The sequence below is a fragment of the Camelus dromedarius genome, chromosome 10 (assembly GCF_036321535.1).
Source record: "Camelus dromedarius isolate mCamDro1 chromosome 10, mCamDro1.pat, whole genome shotgun sequence".
Taxonomy (NCBI): Eukaryota; Metazoa; Chordata; class Mammalia; order Artiodactyla; family Camelidae; genus Camelus; species Camelus dromedarius.
Genome location: NC_087445.1, coordinates 25,367,417 through 25,384,664, shown reverse-complemented (window position 1 = coordinate 25,384,664; position 17,248 = coordinate 25,367,417).

Sequence of the window (17,248 nt, the reverse complement as noted above, 5' to 3'; positions counted from 1 at the left end):
AACAATGTTTGGATAGTTGATTTTACCAAGAGGAGGGAAATATGCAGTTAAACAACACTAATTACTGACATATTCAATGGTCTCAAGAGAATGAATGCATTTTCAACTAAAGAATTCCTATAACCAGTCTATGACTTGGAGCATCTGACATTTGATCTCTGTCAGCACCAGGAGGAAACGGGGTAAAAAGTTAAACTGCCTTAGACTACTCCGCTTGCATTAAGCTGTGTTCTCCCAGGGAAATGGAATTTTCCTCAGTTGCCGTAGCCTTTCCACTTTAGGAACTTGTCTGTCTTACACTGGGAAGAAAATAACAAGATAATTGGAGGTAAGGAATTTAAACAATTTAAAGCTACCATGTTTTTGGCGGTTTACAAATAAAAGGACTCTAGATAATCAACTTAGAAGTCTCAACTTCAAAGAAACTCCAGTATTTATACTCTGTCAGTCCAAAACTGCATAGCATCAAGTTCAAGGTATTTGTCAACCTTCAGAAATGCAATAATGATCCTTTGCTCTATCATGAATTATAAAGGCACTTGGAGCTCCAAGAATAACGTCAATCAGGCATTTTTATCCCCTACTCCATCAAAACACAATCACCTCCATGATGACAAAATAAATGGTTCTTCTGAGGTCCTCATCTTACTGATATCTCAGAGGCAGGTAACATATTTGAGCACTCTCTTCTTGAAAGACTGTTTTCATCTGGCTTCTAGAACATCACTTACCCTTGGACCCCCTCCTTCCCCTGCTTGTTAGCCATACTCTGTGCTGGTTCGTCTTCATACCCTGACCTCCACACACAGGCGTGTTCCTTGGTTCAATTCTGACACCACTTCTTTTCCAGAATGGTTCCCCTGGGGATTTCACCTAGTTTCATGGCTTCACATGTCATCTACATGCTGAGATTCCTCCAAGTATATCTCTAGCCCTGGTCTCTGCCCTGAACTCCTCTCCTATCTATCTGACCCCACATTTCTACTTGATGTCTGATAAGCACCTCAATCTAAACACAACCAAAACTGAAATTTTGCTCTTGTTCTATAATTCTCCCCAGCTCAGTAAATGATGTCTCCAATTATCAGATGCTCAGCCCAAGTCCTTAAAGTTATTCTTAATAGCTCTCTCATACCACATTCAATCCATCATGCAGATCATATGAGCTCCACCTTAGAAACAGATCCAGAATGAGCTACAGGTTTTCACACTACCATTCCTACCACACTAATCCAAATCAGTGTTACATCTCCCTGGGACTATTGCAAAAGCCCTGTCTTGTCTCTTTGCTCTGCCCTTACCGTCCCACAGTGAATATTCAAAATAACAACCAGGATAATCTTAAAATACAAGTCAGATTTTTGCCAGCCTCTGTTAACCCTGTAATGCACTTCCATCTCCGGGTATAATCCAATTCTTTACCCTAGACTACAAAATTATATGTAGTCTCACCTTCTACCTGTCTGACCTCATCTAACACCATTCTCCCCTCTCTCTCATTGTGAGCCTCATTTGCATCCTTACTATTCTCTTAAAAAGCCTCAAAATTTATGCATGTTCCCACCTCATAATCTTGGCACTTCTCATTTCCTTTTTATGAAACATTCATCTCCCAAATATTCCTAAGTCTTGATCTCCCAGTTATTTCTGGTCTCCAAACAAACGGCAAGAGGACTCCTTACACAGCACACCTGGAACGTTCTGTCTTTACCCTGGTTTATTTTTCCTCATCTCATCACCTGATACATATTTTTTGCATGAACTCTCTGCTTCCCCACACTGGAATATAAGGTCTACGAGAACAAGGACCGTGTTTTCTTCACCACCATTATTTCCTGACACCTAGAAGAGTGTCTGTCTTATAGTAGCTACCAGATACATTTTTTTGGACTAAAGCAAATTATTAGTTTGCTGCGTTCCTTCTAGGTAGCAGGCAATGACTGTGCTGGGATCTGGTGATTAAAATTAAAAAAAAAAAAGGGAGGAAGGTACAAACTCTCCTCTCAAGAAACTTATTTGTGTAGTACGTTTTTCTGGTAGGAAAAATAATGCCCTCATCCGTCTCCTCTCTCCCCTCCCCAAAGAAATCATACGCTAATCCCCGGAGCCTGCGAACACCTTACATGGCAAAAGTGACTTTGCTGATGTGACGAAGGTAGGGATGTTGAGATGGGAAGATGTCCCTGTATTATCCAGGTGGGCCCAGTGGCTTTATAAGAGTCCTTATAAGGGAGAGGCAGTACTGTCAGAGAGAGATGTGATACATTATACTGCCGGCTGTGAAAGAGGAGAGAGAGCAATGAGAAAAGAAATGTAAGAGGCTTCCAGAGGCTGAAAAAGGCAAAGGAATACATATTCCCTAGAACCTTCTTAACACCTTGGATTTAGCTAAGTAAGACCAATTTTGGACTTCTGACCTCCAGAATTGTAAGACAATAAATTATTTTAAGCCACTAAGTTCACAGTAATTTGTTAAAGCAGCAACAGGAAACCAATACAAACTGTGGTAACTGACAGTAGGATGCTGCTGTAACAAAATACCTAAAAATGTGCTAGTAGCTTTGGAATTGAATAAAGGACAGATACCAGACGAATTCTGAGTATGAGAGAGAAAGCCCAGATTGTTCTGAATAGACTGTTAGTAGAAATGTAGATTTGAATGACTCTGCTTGTAAAGACTCAGAAGGAAGGGGAAGAACAGTAGAGACCTGTATTGTCTTGGAGAAAACTTAAATCGCCATAAACTGACTCTTGGTAGAAAGGATAGTAAAAGCATTGCTGGTGAGGGCTCAGAAGGGAATGAGAAATCTTACTAGAAATTGGCAGAAAAAAAACTCACATTACATAGTGGCAGAAAGATTAACAGAAGTGTATCCTACAGTTAAATGTAAAGTAGAGCTTGAAAGTGATGAACTTGGATATTTTTCAGGAAGAGAGTCCCAAGAAAAGTGTTGAAGACACTGAAGATGTGACTTGATTTCTTCTTGCTCCCTACAGCAAAATGCAAGTGGAAAGAGGTAAGCAAGAGGAAAGAATTTAATCAAAAAGGAACCAGGATTTGATGAAATAGGAAATTCTTAGCGATCTAGATTGCAAAAGACACTACAATTAGGAGATGTACTGTTGAGAGAGAGTGTTCTGGAAGGAGAGACAACATTGTGTCTGGACAACCTTTTTCTAATACTGAAGAAGGATCAAAAGATCAGAAAACTGAGTCACAGAGAGGCCCCTCCGAAGAGATTAGGCATGTGACTCATGAATCCCTTCAACCATGTCAGCAGAAGCCAAAAACAGAGATGGAATTCTCCGAGAAAGGCCTGTGGAGGGCCTTCTTATCTAATGGAGGAAATTCCTGTGACATACACAGGAGACTCATAAGGTTCTTGATAGCTTCATACCAGCAAAATCATTGCCAGCTTGGACTGAAAGGACAGAGAGGTCAAAATGAAAGAGAACTGTAGGAACCACATTCCACAGGGAGGAGACTGGTGATAAAACTGGCCAGCTGTGATACATGCTACCCTTGATGAGAATGGGAGGGAGGACGGCTCCAAGGGTGGAACCTCCGCCTCACAGGGAGGAGTCATAAGCCCAGGGGACAGAGCTGAAGACCACAGAGGATTATTCTCAGGCCTTGAAACCTAATGCTGGTGTCTCCACTGCATTTTCAGATTGCTTGAGACTGGTGACTCCCCTCTTTTTTTCCACCTTTGTTTTCCTTTTCTCCCTTTTTGAATTGTAATGTCTGTAACTGTTATCTTATACCTGTCCCACCATTATATTTTGGGAGCAGATAATTTGTTTCTTGAGTTTCACAGGTTTGCACAAGGAGAGGAACTGTGCCTTGGAGTAGATTATATCCAGAGCCACACCCATACCTGATTTAGATGATGTAATTGAAGAAATGTGAGACTTCTGAGGTGACGAGATGCTATGTTGAGACATTTGGGAATGCTGAGATGGACTGAATGTAATGCACATATGAGATGGACATACATTTTAGGGGGGGGTGGCCAGAGAGCAAACTTAGTTATACAGTCTAATGATACCCCAAAGATGTCTACCTCCTAATCTCCAAAACTTATGAATATGTTACTTAATGTTATCTTACTAATACAGTACCTCTACCTAAATCTTTATCTGCTCTAGTTTTGTGGGGTTTTTTCTTTTTTTTAATTACCAAAGAAGAAAGTAGATACCTCAACAAGAAACAGTTCTGGGCTAAATTATAAGAGAGGATACAACAGGATTTGGCGAACTGCTCACAATTTTCACAAATCATGTTTTAAGACAATTCGCGGGAATTGTCTTAAAGACCAAACTCCAATTCCTTCTGACTTCGTGAATAGACATGATGAATGCCACGACTTTACCTGGGTTCCTAACAGCTCAAGTTACTCCATCCACTCTGGGGAGAAGCCCTGAAAGCCAGGTCTTCCTAAGAAGCATGTAGAACCCTTAGGAGCCTTACTTGAACCGTATTACGTGAACCAATCAGCTGTGCGCTCTGTAATCTCCCCCCTAAGTATACTGGTTAAGTAGGTAAGACATCTTTTAAAATTGGGTTTTTAATTTCAACAGGATTTTTGTTATGCGCTTATTTCCTCAGTGATTTGTATGACTCATTCACAGTTATTCTTCACCTTGAAGTGTTTATTGTTTGATGGCCATTTGTTTGAGGAGCTATTGAGCTTCAAACACATCTTCTGTATTGTCAAAATGGGTATTTTAATAATACTTACTAGTTTCAATAAATGCATTTGTAGCCAATAACATTGACTCCATTTCTCCATATTTTAAATATCACCTGAACCACAGCCAAAAAAATAAAAAAAGGTTTCTAAAGAATTTTTAGTTACTTGTCTTGCTTATGTAAGAGCTTATAATCTAAATAGGAATGCAGACAATTACAATACAGTATGACAGTTGCTGAGTAAGAAACAGGGTCTAATGTGGAAAGTGGTATTGTTGAACTAATGCAAAATCTGCAAAATATATCCTTGGGAAATAGCAAAAGTATATCCAAAGGAGATTTACTGTCTTCATTATTTTATTAGTAAGAGAGACATTGTATAATTAAATTATTTCTGTATAAATCTTTCCACCATTAAATTGTGTTTAATCCTGGGTCATTTTCCAAGAGAACTATTTATGATAATTCTAATAAATTAGTGGTTTAGAGTTTGTCAACAGATTTCTTGCTAACACAGCACTTATTTGTTAACTATTCCAAGGAGATGGATTTATTGAACAGAAGCAGAATAAAAACAAAAGGGAATGAAAATATCTATTTCCATGATGACTACCAGATATTGAATAAAAGAAACTGCATCTCATGGAATTGAGATTATTCTTCTTCTGTGAGTTGTTTAATGACCTTGGGTACAGTAACAAATCCATGCTATGTCCATCCCAGGTAAACCTCGGAACCATTTACTTAAGTTCATTCAAATACTAATTGTTAGATCTAAGATTTTAAATTAAGTACTACAGACTTTAAAACTTCTTACAGCATGCAGATTATAGCACAAAATTACGTTTAACTCAAAGTGTCTTTTCTCAGCCTGAAATGTACCAAAATAAGATTTGTCTGAATATGGTTATATTTATAGCTAACATGCTTTTGCCATGGTCCAGCATCATGCTATCTATTTAAGTCCGGAAGACTTAAATCCAGTTTTGCAAAGCAGAAGAAGGAATTCTCAAAGCAAGGATGGAAACATGATAGTGGTATGATGAAAAGAGAGAGAAGGAATTAGACAGAACTGAATTTGCACAGGTTTTAATACCTTGCACAGCAAGATAGAGTTTCCGGATTTTGTTGACTGGTACATCAATCTCACACAATTTCTAGTTACCATTCACATATCACAGTTACCATTGTATAAATGTTTAGAACATTCCCATACATGCTAAACAAAACTCTTTCAAATCTTCTTACCTAGTATTCTGGATTACTGTGTAGCATGCTTAACCAAAGGCTTGGTCAAACCAAACCAGACCCCACTGCATCTACCTGTATTTCCGAGTGCTAGCTAAATTCCAAACGTTGCCTAAAGTTGGCATTCTTTCAGATCATTTACATCATGCCTGTTTGTCCAATGTGGGAGAAACAACTGTCAGAGCCTGCATTATTTCATTCTTTACTAATGAGGAATCACGTACCAATAAGGAAATATTGCATTCTTGATGTTTTTAGATTATTCTCACAGTAATTTACTACAATTATTTTTACATCAGCCAAATCCACCTATAAATCAAGTATAGTTTTAGCTATTAACTCTGCATTTTTCCCTCGCATGTAGAGGAATATATTGAGACGTCAAAAAGCCTCTTACTCCTTTATCGCTGATGCGTTCCAGCTCCTTGTCACTTTGCCCTCCCCTCAAAGCATCATTTTTGTGCTTTTTATTGAAGATTCTTTGCAAATTTACTAGCAATGACTCTCAAACCATCTGAAAAGTTTGGCCCTCATAAAAAGTGAACTGAGGTGACTGTATTCTGCTGGACCCTCTAAGATCTGATTTTTTTTTTTTAATTCTAATCTTGAAGGGCTGCTAGAGGGCACATAGAATAATCCATCATTTTGTAAATAAGAAAAATGAAGCATTCTTGGGCAACTTGTACCACATGATAGAGAGTGTGGCCAAGCTGTCTTTCTCAATTATGTTTTAGAAAATGATCTGATCCACACACTTGTTGCAAAGAATGACTGGCTCAAGGTTTTCTGAGGCAAAAACAAACAAAACTAATGAATTCTAGTTAAAATATGAATAATGTAATATAAAAGGAGAAAAGAAAGACATTTAAGGAGTGAACGGGCATATTCGCTAACTGACAAGGAGTGCTATAAAGCAGAAAGACCCTGGTTTCAGAACATTTCTGTTCTGCTAATTACTAGATGCATGAACTCTGTAATAGCTAACAGTATTTCTTTGTGCTTCAGTTTTCTCAGTTGTAAAATGGGCATAACTAAACCCGCCTCAAAGCATTGTCAGAGAATTAGTTAATATTTGGAAAGTGCTTAAAATATGACCTAGTAAACAGAAATGCTTGACAAAATTATATTATTGCCATTACAATAACTAATTAAGTAAAGGAATCTGTTTATCACAAAGAAGGAAGAAATTAAGGATTGCTTATCATGGGGCACACAATATAGGTATGTATATTGCTGTATGACCTATCCAATAATCATTCCCAACTAATTTCTCTATTGACAATCTCCTTCACAGAGGCTACAGAAGTTAAATAGCCACCCTTGCAGCTAGCCATGGCTATGGGACAAAATTTTGGCTGCTAAGTTGTAAGCAGAAATCTGGCAAGGGTTTCTGGAAAAACTTTAGCTGACTCTGAGCTGTTTATATAAACCATTCCTGAACTCAGAATGCTGCAAGCTTCTCACATCCTTATTTCCTAGGACAGTTGTAAAACTCTTGCAAGAAGAGGCACTAAAAGTACAACTAGCATTTCAGGACTGTTAATACACAATGCCAGCAGTGAATTAAACAAACTAAACACAGTTGTTTTTCCTTTGTCCTCAGGGTCACTATAGTACAGCTAATAAATCTGGGTTTTATTTCTTTTTTTAAGCAAAACAAGCTTTAGAGTAACAGTCAAGTCTTCAGAATGATGAGAAGATGCTGAAATTGATTGCGTTTTCTCAAATTTAGTTTCTAGAAAGCAACCAAGGCGCATAGAGAATTCTTTAGACATCAAGATTTTCTGAAACTGTTAATCTGCTGTCTCAAACTTCACGTGGAGCTGTGTTTTAAGAAATGGAAAAGAAATATTTATATGTCACTTTCTTCTTTTAGGGCCCTTACAGATACAATACCAGATAAATGATGACTTATTCTGGTAGATATATTAAAGACTGAAAAACAAAGCCAGCATAAATATGAATAGTTTAAAAGGCAGCTATACTTGACCTACTTTTCCTACTAGGTTTGTCATATCAACCAACCAGTGAGAAAATAATAGGTGACAACATGATGGCTAGTGGTATCATTTATAGTCACATATACCATTTGTCATAGAGTACCTTTTATTTCAACTGAAGTTCAATGATTTATTTTAAAAAAAAAACTATTATGACTGTATCTTCTTCCAAATTTTTACTACCTATAGAACTTTGGAACATTAAAATTCTTGTGGATTTTCACTAGCATGGTTCTAGGATTAAATATTTGCCAACAGTTTTGGTGAAAGTACTCATTAAATTGATGACTAGGGGCTCCCTCTTGAGTTAATGAGAGGCACAAGGCAAATATGCCTAAATTCCAAAAGACCGGCAAAAATTTCACAGAGTGCATTCAATGACAGCTGACTAATTAGGAAATGTTAAAAACCCAGGGTCTCTCGATGAACTTGCAAAGTTAGACAAGTTGTGTATGAATGCTATCGTGGAAAAAAAATGAAAATATCAACCTAAAAAATCTGTCTCTTCCTATATGAAGTCCTTACATTTGATGAGAAATACATATGAACTTAACAGGCTTTGAAAGTCTTAAAAGCTCAATTTCAAGATTTTGCTCAGAAATTCAGAACAGAAAAACAAACAATAGGTAGTTTTCACCACAAGATTGTATCTTATGAGTTCTGCAGGAAATCCAAATTACTAATTGCTGGAGTCACCATGATCTGGCAACTGGTAATTATTTGATTTTCTTTTAAGTTAAACAATTCACTTTTAAATACATATTGTGATCCATTCTTTCTTTTAGTGATGCAAATACTTCCATATTTTTGCAGAGGCTTGTGTTCCTAATAACAAGAGTTTATCCTATTTCACATTACATTTAGATTCATTTTGAAGAAGTTACTATAAAACATTTCTAATGTAAAACCTCCCTTAATTCACTGTTATTCTATAGCTATATACTCTTAAAATATTCCCTTTAAGAGCTTTCTATTGTGAAATAATTCCCTTACCTTAGCACTCACACCTTCGGTTCTATCTGTCCCTAAGAGCTTTACAGTGTAAGAAGACTCTTCCTCCCCAGTGAGAGGGGCAAAAAGACCAGAAGGATCCCAAAGATCTAAGGGATGAACCAGATAATAACATCTTTACTGAAGATTTTCTTAATAATAAAAGTCAACAGTAAACCCAATAATAAAAAAAATTGCAAAGCCACAAATCATGCTCAACAGCCAAAGTGCAAGGACCAGGGAGATACTCAAAAAAGACCACCTTAGAGGGTAAATAGGGATACAAAGCCAAAAGTGTGCAATCCTGACAACAGATAGCAGGGAAAGAGATTTGGGTTCAAATGGGGAAAAGAAGTAAGCTCTCATCCACTATCCAAAACATTGGGCAGTTGTTAAGACCAGCAAAGTGTGCCTGATGAATGAGTGATGCTTGATAAATGAACCAGGGAAAGGCAATGCTCACTGGTCTCACCTTGAACAATGGTCTGCCTATTCTTTAAATATACCCTGAGAATACTATATCCCTGTCTTTGCTTTTACTTCTCTACACTCAAGAATGCTTTCCCTCTGCTCTCCATTCATGCAAATCTGTTCATCTTTGAAGATCTCTCTTTTCCAGGTAGCAGCAGGTTTTCTGTAAACCCGCAGTATTCACTGACTGTACCATGGACTTTGGTAGTTAAGAATTTGCTAGAATATGTTATCAGTATTTGTGTATGTGAATGTATATATATGCAAGCAATTAGATTGTAGAACCACAAATTTTTAGCTCCTCATTGCCTATAATGTTAAGTATTTCATAATATTCATTCTCAGCATATGTTCAACACATATTTCTAAAATCAAATCAGTTGAATTTATTTGTAAGCACTACCAAATAAATAAAATTTCACTGCCATTAAAATCATTAGAAAAAATATTCATATCATCAACATATCATTACTTAAATTGTCTTTAATATATGGTAAAAATATGAGAACAGAAAGAAAAGATAAGAAAGACAAACAATGGGAAGTTTTATAAATATTAATTTAAATTCAAAATGGATTCAAAATTCAAAATGGATTAAAGACTTAAATGTAAGATCTGAAACCACAAAACTTCTAGAGAAAACAGAGGAAGTAAGCTCTTTGACATGATTCTTAGTAATATTTTTGGCTATATCTAATCAGGCAAGAGAAACAAAAGCAAAAATAAACAAATGGGACTACATTAAACTAAAAAGCTTCTGCACAGCAAAGGGAACTATGAACAAAATGAAAAGGCCATCTATTTAATGGGAGAAGATATTTGCAAACTATCTATGTCTCATAAGGGTTAATATCCAAAATATACAAAGAACATATACAACTCAACATGAAAAAACAAACACTACTATTAAAAAAAATGGACAGAGGATCTGAATAGACATTTTTTCCAAAGAAAACATACAGATTACCAACTGACATATGAAAAGATACTAAACATCAATAATCATTAGGGAAACGCAAATCAAATCCATAATGAGGTATCACCTTGCACCTCTTAGAATGGCTGTTATCAAGAAATCAACAAATAACAAGTGTTGGGGAGGATTTGGAGAAAAGGAACCCTCATAACTCTTGTTAGAAACGTAAACTGCTGCAGCCACTATGGAAAAAAATATGAAGGTTCCTCAAAAAATTAAAAATAGAATTATCACACAATCTAGCAATTCTACTCCTGGGTATTAAATTGAGGAAAACAAAAACACTAATTAGAAAAGATACATCACCCCTATGTTCATTGCAACATTATTTACAACAGCCAAGATAAGGAAGCAACCTAAGTAGCTATTAACAGACAAATGGATAAAGAAGATGTGATATATTTATAAGTGGAATATTAGTCATAAAAAAGAATGAAATCTTGCCATTTGTGACAACATGGATGGACCTAGAACATATTATGCTAAGTGAAATAAGTGAGACAAATAAAAACAAATACTGAATGATTTCACTTATATGTGGAATATGAAAAAAAAAAAGAAACACATGAAAAAGCATAACAAAACAGAAACAGTTACAAATACAGAGAACAAACAGGGGTTGCCAGAGGGGAAGAGGGTAGGGACAGAAGAAATAGGTGAAGGAAATTATGAGGCACAAACTTCCGGTTGCAAAATAAATGTCATGGGTATGAAATGTACAGTGTGAGGAATATAGTCAATAACTATGTAACATCTTTGTATGGTGACGTAAGATAACTAGATTTATCGTGGTGTTCATTTAAAAACGTACAGAAACACAAAATCACAATGTTTTGTAATAGGAACTAACACAGTGTTGTCAGTCAATTACATTTCAAAACAAACAAACTCACAGAAAAAGATCAGATTTGTGGTCACCAGAGGCCAGCGGTTAATGGAGGGGGAACTAAATGAAGGCAGTCAAAAGGTACAAACTTTCAGTAATAAGATAAATAAGCAATAGGGATGTAATGTACAACATGATAACCATAATTATCTCTGCTGTATGTTACATATGAAAGTTGTTAAGAGAGTTAAATCCTAAGGGTTCTCACCTCAAGAAAAAATTGTCTATCTCTTTAATTTTGTGTCTGTATGAGATGATGGATGCTATTGAACTTATGGTAAAAAATCATTTCACTATCTCGGCATGTCAAATCATTAAGCTGCATATGTTAAACTTATACAGGGCTGTATGTCAAATTATACCTCAATAAAACTGGAAGAAATAAATGAAAACCCAAATAAAGATATCAAAAAAAGAAACACTGGGAAGTTATATAATACTGTGATTAGAAAAGTCAAAACTACCAAATAAAAATTTTAATTAATAAAGTTAATAAAATGAATGACTAGATGAAAGATGTTTTAGCGGTATCATTTTGTTACATGCCAGAGTCATTTGAGAGATATGCCAGGAGGTAGCATTCACAGTAAGAATATGTAAAATATTTAAGAATAATTTTAATGAGAAATTATTTGACCTACTGAAAAAACAAACTATGAACCTTTCAGAAAGGTAATATAAAACTTGAAAAATGGGAAGATATAAATGTGTAATTTTTTTCCAATTAATTTATTATTATGGAACTAAATAAGCAGACAATATAGACAGCTAAAGAAGGAAAAAGCAAATTAAAAGAATAAGATCTAAATTGAGTAAGAAAGACTGGGCAAAAATACAAAAGAATATATTCAGCAAAGGAAGAAATTATGTACCAGATAATAAACTACTTTGGACCTATAATAATTAAAACAATGTGTTGTTGGTACAAAAAAGGAAAAAAATCTGGAAGAAAATAGATAAAATTATACATAAAGATTTAATATTTATAAAAGAAGTATTTGAAAATAATGGAAAATAGTTTATTTAATCAATAGCAATGAGATAATGTTAGGAATTTGAAGACAAAAATATTTTTTTAAGAGCTACAGCTCACACTATAAACCAAATTAATCCAATGTGCATTAGTGTTAGTTTTTAAAATAATCATAAAGTAGCTAGAGAAGAAAATGTTTTAAATTTTAAACATTTTGGGATAAAAATCAGATGTTAAAACAATATAAAAAATTGTATATGTAAAATCTAAAACTCTGAAATTTCATAAAAAGATAAATAGCTTGAGAAAAATAATTGTAGAAAATAGAATAAAAAGAATATAATCAGAAAGAAAATTATCAACATCCCAATAAAGAAATGACTAAAATTTTCAAAAAAAGAGAAGCTTAATTAATAAAATAATATAGGAAAGAACTTCACTAGTAATTAAATAATGACCAAAAAGAAAGTTCCATTTTGCTTATTAATTCCCCAAATCTCAAGAAATACATGACATCATGCTTATGTCTAAGCAAATGTGTATTATTCTTCACAATTTGGAAGTATCTAGATTTTTAAGTTTTGAGAGCAAAAATTACAAATTTAATCCCAAGGTGGATAGAAAGCCCTAAGAACCAAGATGTTTACCACGACATTAGGTAAACTAGTGCAATAGAAATAAGCTAAATATCTCGCAAAGGGAGAAGTTAATTACACTGTTCTACATGCATTAGAACTAATGTTGTTAATACAGTCATTAATAATGATAATTATGAACTTCACACAGAAATACTTTCATGAAATATACAGTGACAAGTATTCATAATTTTTATGAAGAATGACTAACTGTAAAAAAAAAAGTGCCTTGTGAAATTCATGATACGCATCATTGCAGTATTTTTCTCACTTGTATAGCATATGAAACACTATACATAGCAGTTACATCTTTAAATTAAATATAACTTCAAAAGACTTGACAAATTAACTTCTAACCAGGTTGCACCAATTAGTAAGTATTCATCAAAGAGTCCATTTTTCAGCATCTTCACCACCTCTGGATGCTACATTTCTTTTTAAACTTTACTGGTTTAGTTTAAAAATTATTTCCCATGGTTATTTTTTATTGTTTTCCTCAATCTTTAGTGAGGTTGAGCTGCTGTTCATCCTAATTGGCCAATTTACTTTTCTTCCATGACTAGACTGTTTATTTTTGGTCCATTTTTACTAATATTTTTCTTATGGTTAAGTAGATGATTTCCTGTATAAAAAGTAAAAATAAGATGCATTTTATTTTTAAATCTAATTGAGTGTGAAGAGTCTTAGATTCTTAATGTCATTATGTTGATGCCTTGATCACTGGTTCACAGACAGAAATGCATGTCTCCGTTGTTTTACAGTTTAAAAAGCACTCTTAGATATGCTGCTTCATTTTATTTTTACAGACTAGACTGCATGGATTGAGTTTTAGGCTGTTTATTATTAGAAACATCAAATTTACCTTATTTTAAATGTGAGGTTCCTGTGCTCTAGTGAGTTTTTTAGACTGAGAGTCAACTGTTCTGGGTTTAAAGCTGAAAATTCCACTTACAAGCTGTATGATCATCTGCAAAACTTTTCTCATGCATTAAATTAAAAATGCATCCTTGCAGGCTGTGTAAAGAGTAAATCATACAGCATTATTTAACTGTCAAATCCCCTACAAATGTTAGGGACTGCACCTCCTGCATTACTGATGGCATGGTTCTGCGGTACTCCACGGAAAGCAGAAAACATCGCTTCTATAGGGAAGCTCTTGTCAATTATTTTTTATCATTTGGTGGTTATGGTGCTTATGATTCATTTCAAATACTTTCAAATGAAATATTCTATAAAGTAAGACTACCTTGAATATTCTGTAGCTCCAGCAAAAACTAGACAAGATAAATAGTTATTACTGAAACCTAAGGTTGATTCGTTTTAGTTTCATGCTATGAGATTGTCACAAAAGAGTATCTGATCCCTACCTTTTTAAAAAACTTTTTAAAAAACTAGTCAAAAGTTATCAGCCCCAAGAATTACTTTCCTACCTGCACTAAGAATGATTGAGTCTATTTAACTTAGGGCTAAACACATTGTAGATACTCAGTAAGTACTTATTATATGATTTATACCATAAAAATACTCCACTGACAAGTCATTTTCCATCAAAGTCTTTTAATATTGTTTGGCTAGTTTAAAAACAAGTTTATAACTTGATTTTGTATAATTTGATTTTGCAATAATGCATTTTACTTCTCGGACTGGTGTAACTTCCCTTTTGATTTTACAGTTTTCACGCGTGGCTCTGCTTGGCTTTATAATTAAACTCAGTCAAGTGGCTTTCATGAACCTGCGGTCAGTTGAGAGTGTTTATGTCCAACTGTTTATGCATGCTTTCTTTCTTCTCTTGACTTACCAAGTGAACTGCCATTTTAGTCTAAGTCAAATTCTCACAAAAGAACTGAAAACCTCACTTTCACCCCAAGAGCTAGCAGAATTCCAGGAATTTGTGAAGAGAAAAATACATTCAGATTCAGATAAAAGAAACAGTAGGAAGCTGATCTATGTGTGGTTTTATGAATTAAAATGTTACACTATTTTAAGATTTCTGACAAAACATAGAATATGCAACTAATTTATTCTAGATCAACACTCACATCTTTGGAAGAATAGCAAGAAAACATGGGAAGATGAGAAACTGCTTTTATAAAAACAAATCTAATCTTTCAAGTGGTCATTCACTCAACGTAGAAATTTATGATGTGCTCTAACTGAGGTGGGTGCTGTGTTGAAGGTGAAGCTAAAAAGGAAAAGGCATAATTTGATTTTAAATACTTCACAGTCATAAGAACAGTGATAAAGTATGATAAGTGCTAGAATGAAACTGGCAGAAATCACAATAATAAAAATACAGATGTTTGACTTTCTCTCCACCTTCTAAGGAGTATCAGTTGTAAGCAAAGCCTGATCACATGGCTATTGTCATTTTAAGAAGAGTCGTGGCAAGAGCTGCAAAATTAGTAAGCCCAAAGAGGCATTTACTACCTTTAAGGTTAAGATACAAGTTCCTGGGAAAACTATTTAAGAATTGGTGAGACGATTGGAGGACAGGTGACAATGACGAGGGAGACATCAGAAAAGAATTGCCAAACTGCAATGCAACAGAGAATCAGAGAAAGACTAGAAGACAAAGCAGCTGTAAAGAGTAAATCATTAATTGGTAAAGAAAGAGGAAATCTATTTTAGGAAGCATGGCTGGGTTCTATGTGTTACAATTCTTCCTCTGTGCTATCAAAAATTCTTCCATAAAAATGAAGTTTGCTCTTCAATCCTTTTTTTAGAAGGATTTGTGTCCTTCTCCAGACGCATCTACGTTTCAGACTGAACTTGAGGTTAGCTGAGTGATTCAACACGGCCTACAAAGTTTGGTTGGAAGTTCTGTCTGAAGTATTATGAGAAAAGAGAGGAACGAGCTGCTTTTTCTGAAAATAGGTGATATTAGGGAAAGACTTCACAAATGTTGTCTTTGAACAGAAACTTAAAAGATGTTCACAAAAGAGGATTTATATAAAGGAAGGCTGATGAATTTCCAGCTTAAACATATTGGGTGAAACTGGGGAAATGAGAAGTTGTGAGAGATACATACAATAGAATACTACTGAGCCACAACAAGGGATAAAATAATGCCATTTGCAGCTACATGGATGGACCTGGAGATTATCATACCAAGTAAGCTAAAAAGAGAAAGAAAAATAACATATGGTAACACTTATATGTGGAATCTTAAAAAAAAAAAGGACACAGACATTATGAGCAATAGGAAGACAATAATATCATCTAAATTTTAGTACCTACAAAAGCAGGAATCAGTGCATTCTGATACGAATCTCTAGATTTTACTGCCCAATTAAAGGAAATCTATAAAGGACAGAAGAGTAAGTTAAGGCGATGAAACTGCAATCACCAAAACCAGGAAATGGACATTCTACAAGACAAAAAGACAGGTTTCTCCAAACAAAACAAGAGAATTGTCAAAGAAGAAAAAAAGACTTAAGACACATAACAGTCAGATACAATAATAAAATATGTAGATCTTGTTAAAGCTAGATTGAAACAAACCAACTAGATAAAAGCTTTTTTTTTTGACAAAATTAAGGAAATATGAGTATTAGACAGTATTAAAAATGAATGGTAATTCTCTTAGATGTAAACAAAGATATGTTTTAAAAATTCTTTATTAAACATGTATACTCAAGTGCTTATGAATGAACTGACATGATGACTACAGTTTACTTTAAAATAGCTAAAAATGTAGGAGGCTAGTCATTTCATGATCAAATCACTATGCTCTATACCTTAAACTTATTTAGAGTTGTATGTCAAGTGTATCTCAAAAAAACTGGAAGAAAAAATGCAGGACACAAGAATAAATGAAAAAAACTAGATAATTTTTTTGAAATTGGATGATGTGTACATGGATACTGATTATATACTTTTTACCTTTTACGTAGTTTTTAAATTTTTCATAATAAAAAATGAAAAATAAAGATAGGGGAGTAAAGGTTTCCCTGCCCCTTTCTAGCTCTCTAAAGTCACAGCGCCAGAACTTCCATTTTTTTTTTTTTTAATATTTTCTTTTCCTCTGCTAATAATATTTTCCATCATTTCATTCACTGTGAACACCAAATGACCTGCTGCTTTAAAATGCTGGTTTGACAAGTCCAACATCTGGATTATCTCAGAATTGGTCTCCATCATTTTGCTTTTTTCTCTTGAGAATGGGTCACATTTTCTTGTTATCTATATGTCAGGTAATTTTGAATTTTATGCTTGGCTTTGTCAATATTACATGGTAAAGATTCCAGATTCAGTTATATTCTTGTGACAAATCCATTGTTAGTTTTATTAAACAATTTATTTGGATTCAAAAAGTAAATTTTGTCTTTTGAACTGCTCAAATCTTATGTCAGCCGTTTACCATCTGCTGGATTTTG